The sequence below is a fragment of the Benincasa hispida genome, chromosome 11 (assembly GCF_027475165.1).
Source record: "Benincasa hispida cultivar pf3 chromosome 11, pf3_genome.v1.1, whole genome shotgun sequence".
Lineage (NCBI taxonomy): Eukaryota > Viridiplantae > Streptophyta > Magnoliopsida > Cucurbitales > Cucurbitaceae > Benincasa > Benincasa hispida.
Genome location: NC_143488.1, coordinates 7,486,562 through 7,507,399, shown reverse-complemented (window position 1 = coordinate 7,507,399; position 20,838 = coordinate 7,486,562). Strand labels below are relative to the sequence as shown.

General features: G+C 32.2%; 1 long non-coding RNA gene across 1 annotated transcript; it reads right to left on the bottom strand.

Annotated features, from left to right (window-relative positions):
• Positions 1-17,762: 17,762 nt before the first annotated feature.
• On the bottom strand, positions 17,763-20,096 carry LOC150032357 (uncharacterized). The gene is made up of 2 exons (XR_016524766.1): positions 19,920-20,096; positions 17,763-18,342 (listed from the first exon to the last, which is right to left on the bottom strand). It is a non-coding gene; the product is annotated as an uncharacterized LOC150032357 (long non-coding RNA).
• Between the last annotated feature and the right edge of the window lie 742 nt (positions 20,097-20,838).

Sequence of the window (20,838 nt, the reverse complement as noted above, 5' to 3'; positions counted from 1 at the left end):
CCTTTTGTCAATTATACAAAATGGACAATTAGAATAAATAAATGAGCGATTCTCGTAAGAAATTTTGACTAAGAATCTATAGGCTTAATTGATATAATTATAAGTTTCACATTAAGTTTTTTCATACAAAAAATAATAGATAGTACAAATTGATACACTTACAAAAATCCAGAGTTTAAATTAATTAATACAACTCTACAAAGTTTAGAGATATAAATCGATAGTTTCGTACTATTTTGAGCAAAGTTTTTAAAAGTCAATATTTATTTATTTATTAAAAACTTATAACAGAGTTACCTGTAAGCATTTTATTTGTTGTACTTCTAAGTTATATATATGACTTCATAATTGATACCCATTATAAGCATGTCCTCTCCACACAAGCAAAAATTAATCAAACATTCATTCTCAAACTTCTTTGAGTAAACACATTCATTGCCCTCATTAATGGGAGAATCTATTTTTCAAACATCACATTAATCAAAATTTCCCAAACAGCATTGTTGGTTTAAAATCTTTTGAACAAAATCTAAAAGGCATAAACTCAAATTTAAAAGTAGACAATAATATACTACCATAAATATAATGTTGACATTATTAATTATTCATGTACAATATTAAAACTTATTTCTAAAAAGGAAACACTTTCCATACGAAACTCATTTTTTTTTTTAAAATAAGGTATGTTAATCATTTGGTTTTCTTTTTTCTTTAATTTTTTAGAAGGATTATATTTTAAATGACAAAATTGCTAAAAATATTTTCAAATATAGCAAAATATCAATGTCTATCGGTATATGTCTACCACTAATAAAAAGTGAAATTTTGTTATACTTGTAAATAAGTTGGTTCATTTTATTATATCTGAAAGGTAAGCATATAAACATTCCTCTCCCCCTAAATTCATTGTTTTCTTATCTACTTTTTATTCGTATCTTAAAAAACCAAACCAAATTTTGACACAAAAAAAATAGTTTTTAAAAACTTGTTTTTGTTTTTTAGAAATTGGTTGAAAATTCAACTCTTATGCTCAAGAAAGATGCAAATCATAATAAGAAAATATGAAGAAATAGACTTAATTTTCAAAATCCAAAAACAAAAACGAAATAGTTACCAAATGGAACATAAGTTTCACAGTACTATACAATAATATATTTTACTTCTTTCCGTCTCATTTTGACACATCATTTAGTGACACTATTGTTATTATTATTTTACTTCAAACTATTCTTAAAATAGGTAAAATTTATAGTGGTAGAAAATTTTACCGATGAACAATTTCGACAATTCAAACTATACCACAAATAAAACATTTGACTTTTACAACCAATTCAACTACCAATTCAAAGCTAGTTTTAAAGTTTGTCCTTTTTTTCTCAATATCTTCGTCTTTATGGGATGAGATTGCTCAAAACTTACACATCAAATTAAATGTGGAATTTAATTGGGTGGCAGCTCAAGATTTCAGAACATTCATATTTTTATATGTTATAATAATAAGTGATGAATGAATAGGACAACTTGATAGGGCCATAAGTCACTTAAATAAGGTCATGATTTTCACTTGAGCTTTTACCTACTTTCTCTCTTTCTATTCCATTTTGTGTTTCTTTTCCCCTTTTTAAACTTCATAATTATAAATTATTATTACTATGACTGCCATTTATTAAAATTTTTGGTCCATTTCTCTGCCTGACACTGTCTCTAAGCTATCTCACTTTTTTGTTTACATAATCTTTTTTAACGTATTAATGAACCACACACGATGGGCCACAACAAAAACAATTCACCATTTCAATTTTAAATTTGGTTAAATTTTGAAACTTTCCAAATTATATAAAATAATTTTTTTAATTTATCAAATTCAACGTAACTTAGTGATAATTGATATGTAATAATTTTTTTAGTTTGAAGGTTTAGATTCTCATACTCTCACTTATTGTATTAAAAAAAGTAATAATAAACTTCTTGATTTTTTTAAAGTGATAGATAGGTCTTTTTTCTTACTTTAGAAGTTTGTCGATGTTCTTAAAGTATAGAAATTTATCAAATTCAACATTGAAAGTTTTGAAGACTCTATAATATATGTTTTAAACGCTCATGAATTTATTAGACACAATCCACTAAGTTTAAGGTCCCAACTCGTAATTTTGACCTATAAATTTAAATCTTATTTTTCATCTATAAACTTTTGCATCTATTTCATTTTAGTCCTGGAATATATAGCTTTTATGTTTTAAAAAAATTATTTCGCATGTTGAATTTAAATATATTTACTTTGGTGTCTTTTTTTTTTAAAAAAAAAAAAAAAATCATTTGAGAACAATATTAAAGGTAGAGGTTTAAAAATACAAACATTATAATGCATAATAGATTATTATTAAATACGCATAATAAGTTATCCATTAAAATATTACAAGGCTTATTGTAATGGATTATTATTAAATGTGCATAATAAATTAAATATGCATAATAGTTTAAATTATCCCAACCTAACAATCCACAAATTTTAATATTTACCCAAAGGTCTATCACCAATAGACTAATATGACTTGTGAAATATCAATATGTCACTGATAGATTATGATATTTTCTTGTCATTTTATATGCAATATCTTTCTATCGGTAAGTCATGTTAATAATTGACTTGTCATGTAGATGTATCACCAACGGAAGTATATCATTGTTTTGTCAAGTAAATTTATCAATGATAGATTTTTATCTTTACTCGTAGTTGAATCGTCATAATAGTGAGACTAAATCTTTCACTATTAATGTGATATTCCCTTCAAATATCATAGACGATGAATATCATGTTGGGATTTATGATCTAGAGCCTTGTAATTTTAATTGTTTTACATAGTATTGAATTTAATCATTAAGTACGCATAATAAATTATCAATTACAATAAAAATCCAAGGTTATTTCATGAGACTTGAATAGTATGTAGTTAACATACATGTGAATCAGGTTCAAGTAATAACCTAAATGGTCTATAGTATATAGAAAAGATTGGGTGTCTTATCTTAATAACACTTGGATACGATTCACTTTGTAATTGTTACAAATGATGTAGTCCAAGTCGTTCATGAAGAGACATGCGAGTGGAGGCATCCTATACAAAGAGTTTGTATAAGAATGAACTGCAAAATAATTAATCTCTCTTTGTAACTCTATTAATTGAAGAAATTAATATTTGACATGATGATCATATGTAACTCGATTTGAATTTTGGGTGAGTTACAAACTTTTGTTTATTAGGGCTCGTCCCTTGATTTACATGGGTGATAGCGCTCCGTCGTCGACTCCATAAGCCTACTATTTTGGGGACTTGATCGAATAGGAAGTTGAGAACGTAATTTCACAATATGGAATTCACTTTTTCCTGTATTGGATATGTAAATGAGTAGTTCCCTTAAGTGCTAATTTGTAGACTTGAACATGTTGGGTTTTATGTCCTAAAACTCGTGGTTTGTAAACAATAAAACTTATTCTGGAAATTCAATAAGTTGTCATTGAATATATGAATTACTTATTTCATTTTAGAAATAAATCCAATAAACTAAAAGATCCATGACTATAACATGAATGCTTGAACTTTATGTAGAAACATAAAAGTGGACCAGATTTGAGTAAATAGTTAAAATGGTCTATAGGTTGGGTGCCTTATTCTGGTAACACTATCGGATGCGGCTCACTCTGTAGTTGTTACAAGGAGTTGTAAAATGCTACAGACGAAGTGATCCTAATTCGTACATGTTATGGCATGAGGAGTGGGGGCGTTATGTGCAATGAGTTTGCATAAGATTGGACCACGAAATAAGTCACTCTTACTTTATAACGTTGTTTACTATTTAAGACTGACTATTTCAAAGCGATGGCCTAGGTAACTTGACCTTAATCCCGAGCTAACTATGAACCCCTGTTTATTCGAGATTATCCTTAGATTTGCATAGGTGAGGGTAGGCTCAACAATGCCAGCTCAATAAATCTCCATTTTAGGGTTAAGACCAGGTAGATAGTTAGAGACATAGGGTGCAAGATGGAACTCACTCCTACTCGCTTTCAGGGATAGTAGAGAGGTTCTTCCCTTAAGTGCTGACTTCGGGTCTTGAACAAGGGGCCCCACCTTCTCATTGGCCCGAGAAGGACTCAGTTTGTTAATCAGATCGCAAACCAATTGTTCATTAGAGGATCAGTGGAACTTAAGGAACAAGAGGTAATCTCGGGGGTAAAACAACCATTTGACCCAGCCATTATTATGAACAACCTGTGAAGGATTAACCTACTAATCATGGTTATATCGAGTGGACATAATATATCTACAGTGAGGGGAGTGCAACTGTGGGCTTTAATGAAGTGACCCAGTAGTTGACGAATGGGGCTTAATTCGATATAAAGAGTTTAGCTAATTAATCTCGGATCGTTGAAGCCCATGATATGTAGGTCCATGAGGTCCCTCTACTAGCTCACAAGTGGATTAGCCTTAGAGCAGTATGATAAGTTAATTTGAAATGTTGAAATTAGAATTAAGAGAATTAGTAATTATATGTGATATAATTACACGTTTAATTTTGAAATTTAATGAAATTGGAGAATCAATTAATATTTAAATATGATTTAGATATTAAATTCATGAATAGGGATTCATGATGGTGAAATTAGTGTTAAATTAGTTTAATATTTAATATTGGATTAATTAGAATTAATTAAATTGTTTATTTATTTATTTTATTAGAAAATTAATTAATGAATTAATTTTGTAAAATTAATAAATATTTTATTTTTGAAAACAAAATTGATTTTAGAAATTAATTAGTAAATAAAAAATTGAAAAGAGTTGGAAAATGGGAAATCCCAAAAGTGGGATTTTTCCACTTTCAACCAAGTAGCTCACACATACTCCACCATGTTTTTTAGTCAATCTTCCAAGCATGAGGTGCAACTCATGCAACAATTCATTTTGCATGAAAGTCATACAATAAATGAAGAAGATTGGACTGAGAATTGAGCATGCATTTGATAGTTTTTTTGCTGAAAAACTTGAGGTTGAAGAAGGTCTTCTACCATGGTGGTGCAGTGACCTCATCTCCAAATTCCCTTAATCCAAGCTTATTTTGAGTCCCACAACTCAATCTAAGGCACCAAGAGGATAGTAAGGAAGGCCTTGAGGTGGATCACAAGCATATTTGGAGGAGATTTGCAGCTGGAATCGAGATTCAAGTGGTTTTTCAAAGGTATGTCATGAAACCCTCTTATTAGTTTATGAGCATGCTTAATTTAAAGCCAAAATTAATGAATTAGAATGCTTAATTATCTGTTTTATTTCAACTGTGTGTTTTCTAACTCTAACAGAACAATGGAGCCCCACCTTCTCACTGCCTCTTTGTTTCAAGCAACAAACCCTCAAACAAAGAGGAAAATTCCTCAGTAGTATAAATACTATTAATTCAAGAAATCAAAACTTGCTTACCATTAGGGACAAAGTTTTGAAGAGAATACCATTTATCTATTATAAATTGTGAGAATGTTTTACCAAATATCTTGTACTTTGCAATGGAGATTGCAGGAATTTTGTCGACAAACATTATTCAAAATTGCTTACAATTAGGTTTGAGAATATCATCGAATGTATCATTATTCCACTTTTTCGGAATAGGCTTGAGATTTCAATTTTAACATGAATTGGTAACCAACCCATTCATCAATAGAAGCAATCTTTCCACAAAAACAAAAGGATTTTTTTAGCAAAGAAGGGTGAGTAAGCCAAACATCCTCAAACCTAACTAAAAGAGGTAGACCCCACATGCAATTTCCAGCCTGGTTAGAGTTCACTCTTTCTAAGCCCCAGAATCTTAACATTGGAGAATAAATCGATCCACCCTTGAGAATCAGACAGAAGATGGAAGGAGGGACAAGGAAATTTTCACAAAATGACCCAAAAACAAAAAAAACTTTTCTCTAACTAGCCTATTTCTAAAAAAATTTCTATGGCTGACCTTTTTGCCATGTGAAATACCAATTATACCTCATATTTTAATACTCTTTGAAAAGTCATTTTATCAGCTTCCTTTCCTTCTTTCCGATCCATTCCTTCAACAATAACATAGGTATTCAATGCAACACCAACATTCCACCAAAAGCATTTATTCTCAACCAATATTCTTGTTGGGTTTTATGTCCTAAAACTCGTAGTTTTGTAAAAAAAAAAATAAACTTATTTTATAAATCAATAAAGTTGTTATTGAATATATGAATTTCTTATCTTGTTTCAAAAATAAATTCAATAAACTAAAAGATCCATGACTATTACATAAGTACTTGAACTTTATGTGGAGACATAAGAATGAATCAGATTCGAGTAAATAGTCAAAATGATCTATAGTATACGACTAAGGTTGGATACCTTATTTTGATAACACTATCGGATGCGGCCCACTCTGTAGTTGTTACAAGAAGTTGTAAAGTGCTACAAATGAAGTGATCCTGATTTGTTCATAAGGTGACATGAGGAATGGGAATGTCCTGCACAATGAGTTTGCATAAGATCGGAACAAGAAATAAAATCACTCTTACTTTTTAACGTTGTTTACTATTTAAGACTGGTTATTTCATAACAATGACCTAGGTTATTTAACCTTAATCCTGAGCTAACTATGAACTTCTGTTTATTCGGGATTATCCTTAGATTTGTATAGGTGAGGGTTGGCTCAACAGTGCCAGCTCAATAAACTTTCCATTTCAAGGGTAAGATCGAGTAGATAACTGGGGACATAGGGTGCAAGAAGGAATTCACTCCTACTCACTTTCAGGGATAGTAGAAAGATTGTTCTCTTAAGTGTTGACTCCAGGTCTTGAACAAGGGGCTCCACCCTCTCGATGGCTCAAGAGGGACTCGGTTTGATGATCAGATCACAAACTAATTGTTCATTAGAGGATTAGTGGGGCTTAAGGAACAAGAGGTAATCTCAGGGGTAAAATAGTCATTTGACTCAACCGTTATTACGAACAACATGTGAAGGGTTAATTTACTAATCATGGTAATATCGATTGGAGATAATATATCTATAGTGAGAAGAGTGCACCTACTGAGCTTTAGTGGAGTGACTTGGTAGTTAATGAATGAAAGTTAATTCGATGTAAAGAGTTTAGTCAATTAATCTCGGATCATTGGAGCCCATGATCTGTAGGTCCATAGGTCTTCCTACTAGCTCATAAACGGAATAAACCTTAGAATAACGTGATAAGTTAATTTGAATCGTTCAAATTTGAATTAAGGGAATTAGTAATTATATGTGATATAATTACACATTTAATTATGAAATTGGAGAATCAATTAATATTTAAATATGAATTTCATGTATGGAGATTCATGGTGATTAGGGTTGGCAATGGGGCGGGGTAGGGTCGGGGATGTAATCCTCGTTCCCGTCCCTGTGAGGATTTTTAATCCCTGTCCCCGCCCCCTTCCCCATTTTGAGGAGTCGGGTCGGGGCCGGGGAATCCCCATTCGGGGATCGGGTCCCCGCGGGGAAAAATTCCTTGTCCATTAGTTTTTCCTTTTAATTTTTTTTATTTAAAATCAATAATTTTTTGTATTTCTATTGAAATGATACACTTTTTAAGTAACAAGTTAATATTATTATTGTTTTATTTATTTAATTTAATAATAAAAATATTTTAACATTTCTTTATTTTAAAATTTAATAAAAAGTTAAAGTTAATTAATTATAATTTTTTTTTAAAGAATTAAAAAAAAACAATAGCTTTATATATATATAAAACGATATTATGAAATAAATTTAAAAAAATTTTAAAAAAATTAAAAACAGTAGCTTATATATACTGTTTTTAATTTTTTTATATTCTTTTTAATTTTATTTCATAATATATATATATATATATATATATTCGGGACGGGGTCAGGGTCGGGGACGGGGCAGGGATATGCTCCCCGTTCTAGCCCCGTCCCCAGTTCAGGGTCAAACCATGGATTCCCCACGAGGACCAGACCCCACGGGAATTTTTGCCAACCCTAATGGTTATGGAATTGATGATAAATTAATTTAATATTTGATATTAAATTAATAGAATTAATTAAATTATTTAATTAATTTTTAATTAAAAAACTAATTATTGAATTATTTTTTGTAAAATTAATAAAATTTCATTTTTAAATAAAAAAAATTATAATTGAAAAGTATTTTGATTTTGAAAAACAAATTCAAAATAAAAATGAAATTGGAAATTTGGAAAAACCAAAAGGTTGGATTTTTCTACTTAGTTTTTCAAACACCTTACTCACCTCACTACATTCCACTCAAAATTCTCAAGCTGGATGTCACACCCCTTCCCGGTTTACCCTCTAAAATCGAAAGAGGATATGACGACAGTAGTTATCGACCTAGGTGTCAGCACTTACTGCCTGACTTAAGTGAACCTGCTTAAACCTGAAAATGCAACAACTTGGCACAAACACATCCATGAAAATAAACAGTGCAGGTCTTAATCACAGTTCCAAAAACAAACATATGTCCAACGAAATAAGATGACCCAAAATAACATGTATCCCAAAAGAAAAATAAGTTTCACAAGTCCCCGACTCCTTTCCAAATGTGTGTACATCAAAACAAGTTTAACCTAAGCTTCTTCCTAAGGTCACCAAACTTTGAGTGGCAAGCTGCAATAGATTCAACCGTGAGGGAACTGACTGCTACCTAGGAAAAGGAAAACATTTGAAAATTGTGAGCTGGTTGCCTAGTGAGTGACACATAGAAATACATTTCTTCTCAAACCTTTCATATGCTTTAATATAAAATAAATAACATGCTGAAAAATAACCTTAAACAACTTACATAATATCATACATTAATCATAGCGTTAATATCGATCATGCTACCAAACCTTAGTTGAGAACGAGCATTCATAGCTCAAGCTCCCAACGTCCATTCAAAGCCATGAGACCCATATTTCAGTCCTTTACTAAAGACTGTAGCTAGGAGACCCATACTTCGGCCTCTCATCGAGAACTACCTACGTGCACATGGAGTATAATAAGTACTGTCAACACCTTAGATACTTCATCGGGTACCTTCTATATCTTCGGTACCCGGTACATTAGAAAGATAACATCCATGGAAGATTTGAGCATCATTATTAGTTAACATGCATGCTTCACAATTAATAACATGTAGTTGCATTACTTTTCATACATTTTTAACGTACACTAGGATTAACGAAACTCATTTAAAACACAAGTATGTACTTTAGTTTCTTGAAAAACCATGAACGTTAGCATGAAATTCATTTAAAATGCATGTCCTTTTTGTGAACATATTTGAAAACATTTAGTCACTCACAAATCCTTGGGCTTCGTTCTTCCTAAGCTTTGTAGGCCTTCTCAATTAACGTAGCTCCTACACATGAAAGAATAAGAGTTTAGTTGCTACTTGGCCTCCCTTTTGAGACTACTCTTTTGATTAAGCTCATACTTGGCAAGGGGTTGCCTAATCATCCAACCTTTTCTAAATTCAACTTCTAACGTAAATAACTTGAAAACTAGAACCCATTTTAAGAGAGTTCCTTCTCCAAACATGCTTAAATTTCGTTAGCAATGTTACCTCAAAGTTTCAGCATGAAACTCTTTGCGATTTAACCTAGCCCCTCAAATCTTTCCCGACAGCCCTAACTATAATTTCCTGCTTGAGTAAAGATTCTAGGGTTAAATTTCTAAAATATATAACTCAAACCATAGACCTTTCTTGCCAAGGTTTCTTCTACAAACTTACTTGAAATGGTGTCTATGAGAATTCCTTAAATTTTTGGCTTGAAAATCCAAGTGGTTCAGTCTAGATCTATGTTTCTTCATCGAGTGCCCGGAAATGCCTGAAAATGAACCTCCGACTCTTCCTTCCTTCTCCATCCTTCTTTCTCATGAGAACTCCCTTTCAAAGCTTGATTTCAATAACTAGACTCAAAGAGCTTTCCAATGGTACCAAGCTTGCCTAGTTTGCTCAAGTAAAACGTCCAAAACGAGCTCTTGAAATTCTCTTTCTTTTTATACTACAGTCCAACCCTTTACCTAGAATCTCCTTAAGCCACCTCACCCACTAATAGAGATTAAGGGCCGAGATTAAGCCATCTATCCAGGTCACTAAAAGAGAAGTTTAAAACTGAGCGTTCAAATCTTAGCATTTCAAGCAACTCGTTCCTCGCTAAGAAAACTCGATGGAGAGAGGTCCTTACTCGATGGAAATTTTCAGGAGTCTCTGTTAAATACTCAATGGGAGAACTTGCTACTCGATGAGGAAACTCATCGCTGGGAGCTCGCTCGACACACGCTCCTCACTCGACTCTCGAACTCGACATGCGAACTTTCTTTGCTTACCCTCGACGCTCGCCTCCATCCTCGCTCACTTATACTCGACACTCGACAGCCTTTACTCGATGCTCGAATCATCTCGATTACCTATACTCGACGCTCGGTAGCATTTACTTGATGCTCGTCTGATGCTTACTCAATGCGCAAGCATTCTTCAGCATGATCAACACTTAGCTAAAATTCCTCTTATAAAGCCAGATTAATATGTACTGAGAGCTAAGTTTCCTTACTTAACCATTTTCCATTCTCCAAACCCATCATTTACCTCGGGATGCACAAATCCATAACTTAGATATTCAACACAACATTTTGCTTAACTTAATAATAAACATAAATAAAAAGGGAAAAGTAAGGTGTGGGTCTTATACTGGAGCTAGCCAATTTTGATGTAATGAGAATGCATGTTGTGGCTAGTTAAAAGACAAAGGGATTGAGCTGAAAACATTCATGCAACTTCTGATTTTTGACAAAAATCAGAAGGTTGAAGAAGGTATTCTTCAACAAGTGAAAACCAGAAAAACCAGTCTCCCTCTCTTCTCAATTCCTAAAATTCAAGCTTGTTTTGAGTCTCACAACTCAATCTAAGACTCCTAGAGCATAGTAGGGAAGCTCTAGTAGTGGTCCACGACCAAAATAAGAAGAGATTGCAACTGAATTTCAAGTTTGAAGAAGATCTTCAAAGGTATGTATGAAACCCTCTTAACATCTCATGTACATGCTTAATCCAAAGCCAAAATTAATGAATCAGAATGCTTTATGATCATGTTTTCTTCCGTTGTGTGTTTTCTTAAACTAACAATTCTACCACCAATATTGAACGTTGTTAATATTAAGCATGGGACAAGTAATGGAAGGTCGCTCTCAGTTATTCACTCTTAGTTGAACTCCCCAACTTCTTCGCCCACTGTTCTCTCAGATTTTGAGTCCAACATTCTCATTGTTCTCTCAGAGTTTTCATCGTTCAATTCACTTTGTCTTTGGGTATAGAGAAAGATCTTTCGTCAGAACAAGAAATTGAGAGAATATAAATGTTTACTAAGTATTTTTCTTACATGATCGCTTTCACAAAGATAGAAGATCACTCACTATAATGTAAATGATTGTTTAGTATTATATAATCTATCACTTGTATATAACTAAACACTCTATTACATTTATATAGGTGATAACTTATATATTGCTAGGACATCGTTTAGGATTTGCTAGGTGACCACTTATAACTTGTTGGATGATCGCTTATTACTTACTACTGAGTGATCGCTTACTTTAATAGCAATTCAAATCCAATTGCCAATTTTATGATTGCAGATCAATGATGCTACTTCACATTTTTGTACGATTTGATGGGGAATAGAACAATCTGGAAGCAACTATTTTGGATGTCATATGACAGGTTTGAAGGTAAAAAATGATATAACATATAGTTAATTAGTGAGTACTCTGTGTTTGATTATACGTTCTAAAACTCGCAGTTTGTAAACTTTTAAACATATTCCTATTTACAACAAAAATTATTTTAATAAAGTTGTTATTGAATATATAAATTGCATTCATAGATTCCTAAATCCAATAAACTAACGAACTCATGGCTTTAACATGAATACTTAAACTTTATATAAAGACATAAAAGAGGATCAAGTTTGAGTATATAACCAAAATGGTCTATAAGTATATGAATAAGGTTGGGCACCTTATCTTGGGGACACTATAGATGCGGCCCACTTTGTATATTGATATAAAAGATGTGATCCTAAAGACACTCATGTGGAGACATGTGAATGGGAGCATCATATGCAAAAGATGTTTGCATAAGACCGAACCACGAAATAGTCACTTTTCTTTATAACGACCGTTTACTATTAAAACTGACTATTTCAATTCGGTGATCTAAGGTAACTCGATCTCAATCCTGAGCTAACTAGAAACTCATGTTTATTCAGGATTATCATTTAATCTACATGGTGAGAGTGGTTCAACATTGCCACTCAATAAGCCTCTCATTTTAGACGTAAGACCGGATAGAGAGCTGGGGACATAGTCCTGTAAGACAGAATTCACTCTTACCCATTTTAGGGTTAGCAAATAGGTTGTTTTCTTAAGTACCGACCCCTAGTCTTGAACAAAAAGGCCTCGCCCTCGGGATTTGGTTTATTGGTAGGACCATAAACCAATTGTTCATTAGAGGACCAGTGGAGACTTAAGGAGCAAGATATATTATAGGGGTAAAACGATAATTTTGACCTAGCTATAAATACAAACAATCTATAAAGGATCGACTTATTGATTATGGTTAAATCAAGTGGACAATAGTTAATGAATATTGAGCTATAGTGGCATGTCTCAGTAGTTAATGAATATTTATTAATTTTTTTTAAAGAGTTTAAACAATTAATCTCAAATAGTTGAAGCTCATGATCTGTAGGTCCCTCTACTAGCTCGTAAAAGGATTAAACCTTAAAATAGTGTGTTGACTGAATTTGAAATGTTCAAATTCAGTTTAGGGTTTGGATTATTATATTCGATACGCTCCACTTTCCAAGGTCCTTGATGTTGCTTATCAAACCCAACAGATATCAAGATGGATGATATTGATACGGCCACCAGTTGCAGACTATCATTCATGATGTCGTTACTGATGTAGTTTGGCATGAAGTTGAATATGTATATTGGCATGAATATAGGGCAATTGCAGCCATGAACCAATGTTGTTTGATGTTGATTGGCCCAAAGATGAATTCCACCTCCGTCCATGTAGGTTTGTAATCTTCATGTGTCCAAGCACATAGTCGAGAAAGTACTAATTGTCTGCCCACAACTATGCGATTCCTGATTCGTCCACATTGCCACGTTTTTGTCCTCCATTATCAAACCATCTGAGCAGATCCTTGATGAAATTCCTTCTGGCTCCATAATGGAATTTTGTGAAAAATTATATATAAATATATAAATAAACTGTTATACTCATGAGAGGGTCATAAAAAGTAATTTCAATTGCATAATTCGTACCATGAAGCTCGAATCCACCATTGTGAACAAAATTCTGCAGAAGCAAGTTTCAAATTGTTGGGTTTTATGTCCTAAAACTCATGGTTTGTAAACAATAAAACTTATTCTGAAAAATTCAATAATTTTTTTATTGAATATATGAAATTGCTTATTCCGTTTTAGAAATAAATCCAATAAACTAAAAGATCCATGACTATTACATGAGTACTTGAACTTTATGTGGAGACATAAAAGTATATCAGGTTCGAGTAAATAGTCAAAATGGTCTATAGTATATGAATAAGGTTTGGTGCCTTATTCTGGTAACACTATCGGATGCAGCCCACTCTGTAGTTGTTACAAGGAGTTGTAAAGTGCTACAGACGAAATGATCCTAATTCGTACATGTCATGACATGAAGAAGTGGGGGCGTCCTGTGTAATGAGTTTGTATAAGATCGGACCATGAAATAAGTCACTCTTACTTTATAATGTTGTTTCCTATTTAAGATTGACTATTTCAAAGCGATGACTTAGGTAATTTGACCTTAGTCTTGAGCTAACTATGAACTCTTATTTATTCTGGATTTATCCTTAGATTTTCATAGGTGAGGGTTGGCTCAATAGCGCTGACTCAATAAACCTCCAGTTTAGGGGTAAGACCGGGTAGATAGTTGAGGATATAGGGTCAAGATGGAATTCACTCCTACTCGCTTTCAGGGATAGTAGAGAGGTTGCTCCCTTAAGTGTTGACTTCGGGTCTTGAACAAGGGATCTCACCCTCTTATTGGCCAGAGAAGGACTCGATTTGTTGAACGGTTCACAAACTAATTATTTATTAGAGGATCGAGGGGACTTAAGTAACAAGAGGTAATCTCGGGGGTACAACAACCTTTTGACCTAGCCGTTATTACGAACAACCCGTGAAGATTAACTTACTAATCATGGTTATATCGAGTGGACATAATATATCTACAGTGAGGGGAGTGCAACTCTAGGCTTTAGTGGAGTGATCCAGTAGTTAACGAATGCGGGTTAATTCGGGCTAAAGAGTTTAGCCAATTACATTCGGATCATTGGAGCCCATGATCTGTAGGTCTACGAGGTCCCCCTACTAACTCATAAATGGATTAGCCTTAGAGTAGCGTGATAAGTTAATTTGAAACGTTCAAATTAAAATTAAGGGAATTAGTAATTATATGTGATATAATTACGCATTTAATTTTGGAATTAAACAAATTTAGAGAATCAATTAATATTTAAATATGATTTAAATATTAAATTCATGAATATGGATTTATGATGGTAGTATTAGTGTTAAATTAATTTAATATTTGATATTGAATTAATTAGAATGAATTAAATTGTTTAATTAATTATTTATTATTAATTTTATTAGAAAATTAATTAATGAATTAATTTTGTAAAATTAATAAAAATTTCATTTAAAAAAAATGATTTTGGAAATCAATTGCAAAATCAAAAATTGAAAAGAGATGGAAAATGGAAAGTCCCAAAAGTGGGATTTCTCCACTTTCAAACCAAGTAGCTCACACATATTCCACCATAAACTTTAGTCAATCTTCCAAGCATGAGCGACAATACATGTAGCAATGAAGTTTGCATGATAGTCATGCAATAAATGAAGAAGATTGGGCTAAAAATGGAATATGCATTTGATAGTTTTTTGTTGAAAAAACTTGAGGTTGAAGAAGGTCTTCTCCATGGTGATAGAGTAACCTAGTCTCAAAATTCCCTTAATCCAAGCTTATTTTGAGTCTCACAACTCAATCTAAGACACCATGAGAATAGTAGGGAAGGCCTTAAGGTGGTGCACAAGCTTATTTGGAGGAGATTTGCAGCTGGAATTCGAGTTTCAAATGGTTCTTCAAAGGTATGTCATGAAACCCTCTTATTAGTTTATAAGCATGCTTAATTTAAAGCCAAAATTAACGAATTAGAATGCTTAATGATCTGTTTTACATCCACTGTGTATTTTTTACTCTAACACGAATGTAGCTTACAGTAGGAATGACAACGGGGCCGAGGCGGGGCAGGGATGCATTCCCCTTCCCCATCTCCGTGGGGATTTTTAATCCCCGTCCCCGCCCCATTCCCCGTTTTGGGGGGTCGGGGTCGGAGAATCTTCGGTCGGGGATTCCGTCCTCGCGGAAAAAAGTCTCTGCTTGTTATTTTATTATTTTTATTATTTAAAATTAACTAAAATGAGTATTTATATTAGAATTGTAAATTTTATGTAATAAATTAGTATTATTGTTACATATATTTGTTTAAATTAACAATTAAAAAATATTTTATTTTTTATTATAAAATTTATTATATTAGAAAATAAAAATAAAAAAAATGAACTAAAACAGTAGCTTGAAGCTACTATTTTAGTAATATATAATAATAATAATAATAATTAAAATTAAAATTAGAAAAAAAAATTTATAATTAAAAGTTTTGTTTTAGTTTTTTTTCTAATTTTAATTTTAATTATTATTATATATGTTAATAATTAAAAAAAATTGGGATAGGGGTGGGGATCGAGGTCGGGGTCGGGGACGGGACGGGGATCCTTTTCTCGTCTCCGACCGAGGGCCCGATTTAAATCCCCGGTTTGACCTCCATACCCAGTCAAACCGGGGATTCCCCATCCCGATGGGTCCCGACCCTGGTGAAAATTTTGTCATCCCTAGCTTACAGTGCATGTGCATAAGTAGAATATTCATAGTCTAAATCTAAAGTCCAATGATGACCTATAAGTGATCAAGTATATAGATCGTGTAGAAAATCATAAATGGTCGTGTAGATAATCTTGTACGATCGTTTTGAAAATCTTAGATGATCATGTAGACAATGTTATACAATCGTATAGGTATTTTTAAACAATCATTTAGATAATCTTAAATGATCATGTAGCTAATCCTACACAATTGTTTAGCTAATCCTGAATGATTGTATATAAAAATGCGTGATCGAGTAGTATACCATACACAATCGAGTAGTAAAATAAAAAGATTGAGCAGTAAAACATAGAGGAATAAGAATTACTCATATCCCCACCCATGTGTTCTTCTCAAGTGTTTTGAAGAACTCCTTGGTCCAGAAGGCATACACCACCATTCGTCCCTCATCTTTTGTTTTTAGATTGCCTCTACATTTCATATATGCCGACTAGAGAACATTTGGTACTAGGAACAACAGGTCATATAATCTAACGTTCCTTATGGTGACTATGAATTTGCTAGATGTGGATAAAATTTTGTAAGCCCAAATCTACATTATGGAAAACTTTGTTACACATACATAAATTATCACAAACCCGTTGATATTGTATTAAATTTGAAAAGCAATCACATACCTGGAATGCAAGTACAAAACTCTTTTATACAGTATAATGTGATGTGATTAGGATTTGTTGCTTTCTTCATATTGTGCGATTCCTTCTTCTTATGTAAAATGCTTTTCATACTATTCAATAAATGTTTAAAGAAGATAGACGACCAATCATAACTCCTAAAGACTTTGGTGTCATAAAAAATCTTAAATGTCTTAACATCGAACTGTATTTTCCTTTCTTTTCTCATCATTACAACTTTAATGTATAATGCCAATGCAACCTTCACGACATCTTCATCGTTTGTAAATATGTACTTCCAAAAGCAGTCTCAACATTCTTGCAAAGTTTTTTCTTTCTTCTTTGGGGTCTTCGGTTCAAGTATAAGTTGTCATAGCCTTTAGTCGCTTGTATCCCTTTCTACTGTTTCCTTGGTCGACCATAAACTAGTTATTGGATTAAAATTATCTTGGGTGAATGTTATCTTCTTCCTCAATATGTTGAAACTTATAAAATCTAGGTTCTCATCTTTGACTTCCTTTAACAAAAAATGGTGGAATAGCCACCCATTAAACAAAAAATCCATGTCCAGCAGTTGGACCAAAGCATGTTTTTCTAAACAGTTCATCTACTATTTGGTAATGATAAGGCAATCCTAATCCTCGGCCCAAAGACTCAAGCTATTATGTAGCAAGAACCTTTGAATCTAAGAAATTAATACCCTGAGAAAAAGGCTAGAATTAGTTTACCTCTTGATTGAAGATCTAGAAGCAAGATTGAGAAATCTTGTTCTAGATTTAGTAACTCCACAATCAACTTGATCAAGGTTAGATTGAATGGTTCACAGGTATTCTATCAAAAGAATTGCAAAATTCTAAGGGAAAAGTCTCAAATATGAGATCTCAAATTTCATTCATAAAATTCTCAATCTTATTACAAATAGATGGGTAGAAGACTTTATATATCCTTGTAAAGATTCTAAACCTATTTAATGTAAAGTTGAAAAAGTCAAAATAAAACAATAAAAGAGTTCTCCATCTTCCAACCACCATCTTTCATCTAGCATATTTAATGCATTTCTTATAGAAATATTGACTAGACATAAAATTTAACGATTAAAAGCTAGAAATTAATAAAAGACAACAAATAACTCTAAAATTAAAATACTAGAAATTAATTAAAATCAACTAAAGTTTACTAATGCAACTCATAGGTCCCGATCCTTATCATCTTCCCTCTCTTCGAAAGGATTCCTCCTCAAATCTCAAAGTATCTCCTACCCCAAATGGACGAAATTCAACGGCATTGAAAAAGTAATTCACATTGCCCTCGCCTTATAGAGTAGTCTTGTAGTCATGGAATTTCATATGCAAGTGATCGATGGTACTTCACTTAGGTTTCTTCAAGAAACAACAACGATTCTTCCAAAAGTGCCTCCACGCCCAATTCCTCACTTTGAACACTTTATACTTGCTGCCATGGTTGAATTTTGAAGCAAATTTGGAGTTGTGTCTCTCAATAAATGATTTGGCCTTGAAGTCTATATTGTATTTCATTGTTGACATTTGAAGCAATCTTCAAATCAAGCATCTTTGTAAGTATTTTGACCTCCTGTAAGAACTCAAAAGAAACACTAGAAAAACATGGTTTGAGTTCACCTATCAGAAAACATGTTTTTTTTAAAAAAAAAATTATTTATTTATTTTTTATTTTTTATAGAAGATAAAAAATATTTTGTTTTGAAAACAAAATAGATTTAACCTCACTAGCTCTCTCACGTAAGCATACCTTTTCAACTTTCTCTCATTTTCTTCTCTAGGCCTAACCTCATGCTTTTCTTTCTCACTCTTTTTCACATAAGATTCTTTTTCAATCAATCTACATGCTTTTGTTTTGGCCTTTTCTGTCATTTCCTCTAACTTAAACATATCAACATGAACTTCAATATTAGGTGTTACAATACAATCAATTAATTTGTCACAGGATATGTCATCTTGAACTTTATCACTCTTTATCACAACATGGTCATACTTTCAGTAGATACACTAACCTTTTCCAACTTTTGGTCTCATGGATTCAACTCTTTAGTCAATTTAGATAGGTAATCAACTGCTTGATGTAACTCAGCTAAACTTTTGCGAAAAGTTTTCCAAAAACTTTCATTGCTATTGTACCTCTCATGGTGATTTCTTCCATGATGAAACATGCTTTTAAATGAAAAGGAATAGATCTCAAAACAATCAAACTCACGGACTGTTCACTCAAGAACACTCACACACATAAAAGGTAGGCTATTTGGGAAAGTGGCTAAATTATGTATTGGGTAGGCTTATATGGAATAAGCAATTCTTGAAATAGAAAGCTATTCAATATAAACAAGACAAGATAATATGAAAATAAACTCAAAAGAACAAGAAAAAAAATAAAAGCCTCAAACAACTAAGGAAAAACACAAAGAAGTTTTCGAATAAAACTAAACACATAAATGGAATTGCAAATAAAAGAGTATTACACAATGAATCTGATGAAATGATCTTCTTAACAATTCAAGCTACAAGGCTGATCTAAAACTTTGTTGAAAGATTCAGAGTCAAATTCGGTCTTTACATTAAGAAAGAAAATGAAAGATAAAAAGAAAGGTCAATAATTTCATATTTGAATTAGTTTTCAACATTTAATGACAAAAAGCTAAAAAAGCACTCAAATGAACATGCAATTGATCTTGGAATTGACAGAAAATAGAAAAAGTTAATGTAATAACTCAATCATTCCAAATTGATTCAAATATCAAAGATCAAACACACAATTTCCATGAATAATTGCAAGAAAAAATTCTAATTTTTTTGTCACTTTTCTTTTTGTATTTTTCACCCTTTTTTTCTTTTTTCTTTTTTTTAAGATGTAAACATGATCAATGAGATGAAAATAATGTAAAAAGATGAAGAACAAAGGATAAAACAAACAACAAAGAACTAAATGGATATAATTGGAAATTTGAATGAAAATGCAAAATCAATGAAGAAAGATAGAATCAATTCTAGAGTAGGCCATAAAGATGCAACCAATGCTCCGATACCAAATAATAAGGTAACGCTAACCCTCAGCCCAAAGACCCAAGCTATTATATAGCAAGAACCTTTGAATATAAAAAATTAACACTTCCCTATACGATTTAGTTCAACTCCGAGAAAAAGGCTAGAATTTGATTACCTCTTGATCAAAGATCTAGAAGCAAGATTAGAAAATTTTGTTTTAGATTGAGCTACTCCACAGTCAACTTGATCAAGGTTAGATTGAATGGCTCACATGCATTCTATCATAAGAATTGCAAAATTCTAAGGAAAAAAATCTCAAATATGAAATCTCAAATTTCATTCATAAAATTCTTAATCTTATTACAAGTGTATGAGTATAAGGCTTTATATAGCCTTGTAAAGATTCTAAACCTATTTAATGTAAAGTAGAAAAAGTCAAAATAAAACAATAAAAGAGTTCTCCATCTTCCATCTTCTATCTACCATATTTAATACACTTCTTTTAGAAACATTAACAAAACATAAAATTTAACAATTAAAAGCTAGTAATTAATAAAAGATAACAAATAACCCTAAAATAAAAAATACAAAAAATTAATTAAAATTAACTAAAGCTTACTAATGCAATTCATAGGTCCCGATCCATATCATCAACTTCTTCTTGATTATTTGTGGACCATGCAAGAGAAGGTAGCAAAGAAATATTTATCAATAGGGACTGAATGCGCCATCTTAGCAAACTATAACAAACATATACATTATGTAAGTAGGTGATCATTTAATTCGATCGTTGAATAAAAGTTGGGTGATTGTTAATAAAAGTTAGGCGATCGTTTAATAAAGGATGCACGGTCCTTTAACAAATATTAAACGATCGTTTTATACAATTTAGATGATTTTTTATAATTTGTAGACGATCATTTAATAAAAGTTAAGCGGTCGTTTAGAAAACAATAGGCGATCAATTTCGACGAACTAAATGAACCCTAAACCCCGTTGCTCAAATGAACGGAAAAATCAACATGCATTAAAGGATAAGAGCAACATACCTTTTAGGTCATGAGAATGGTGGAAAATGTGATGAAATGGCCGAC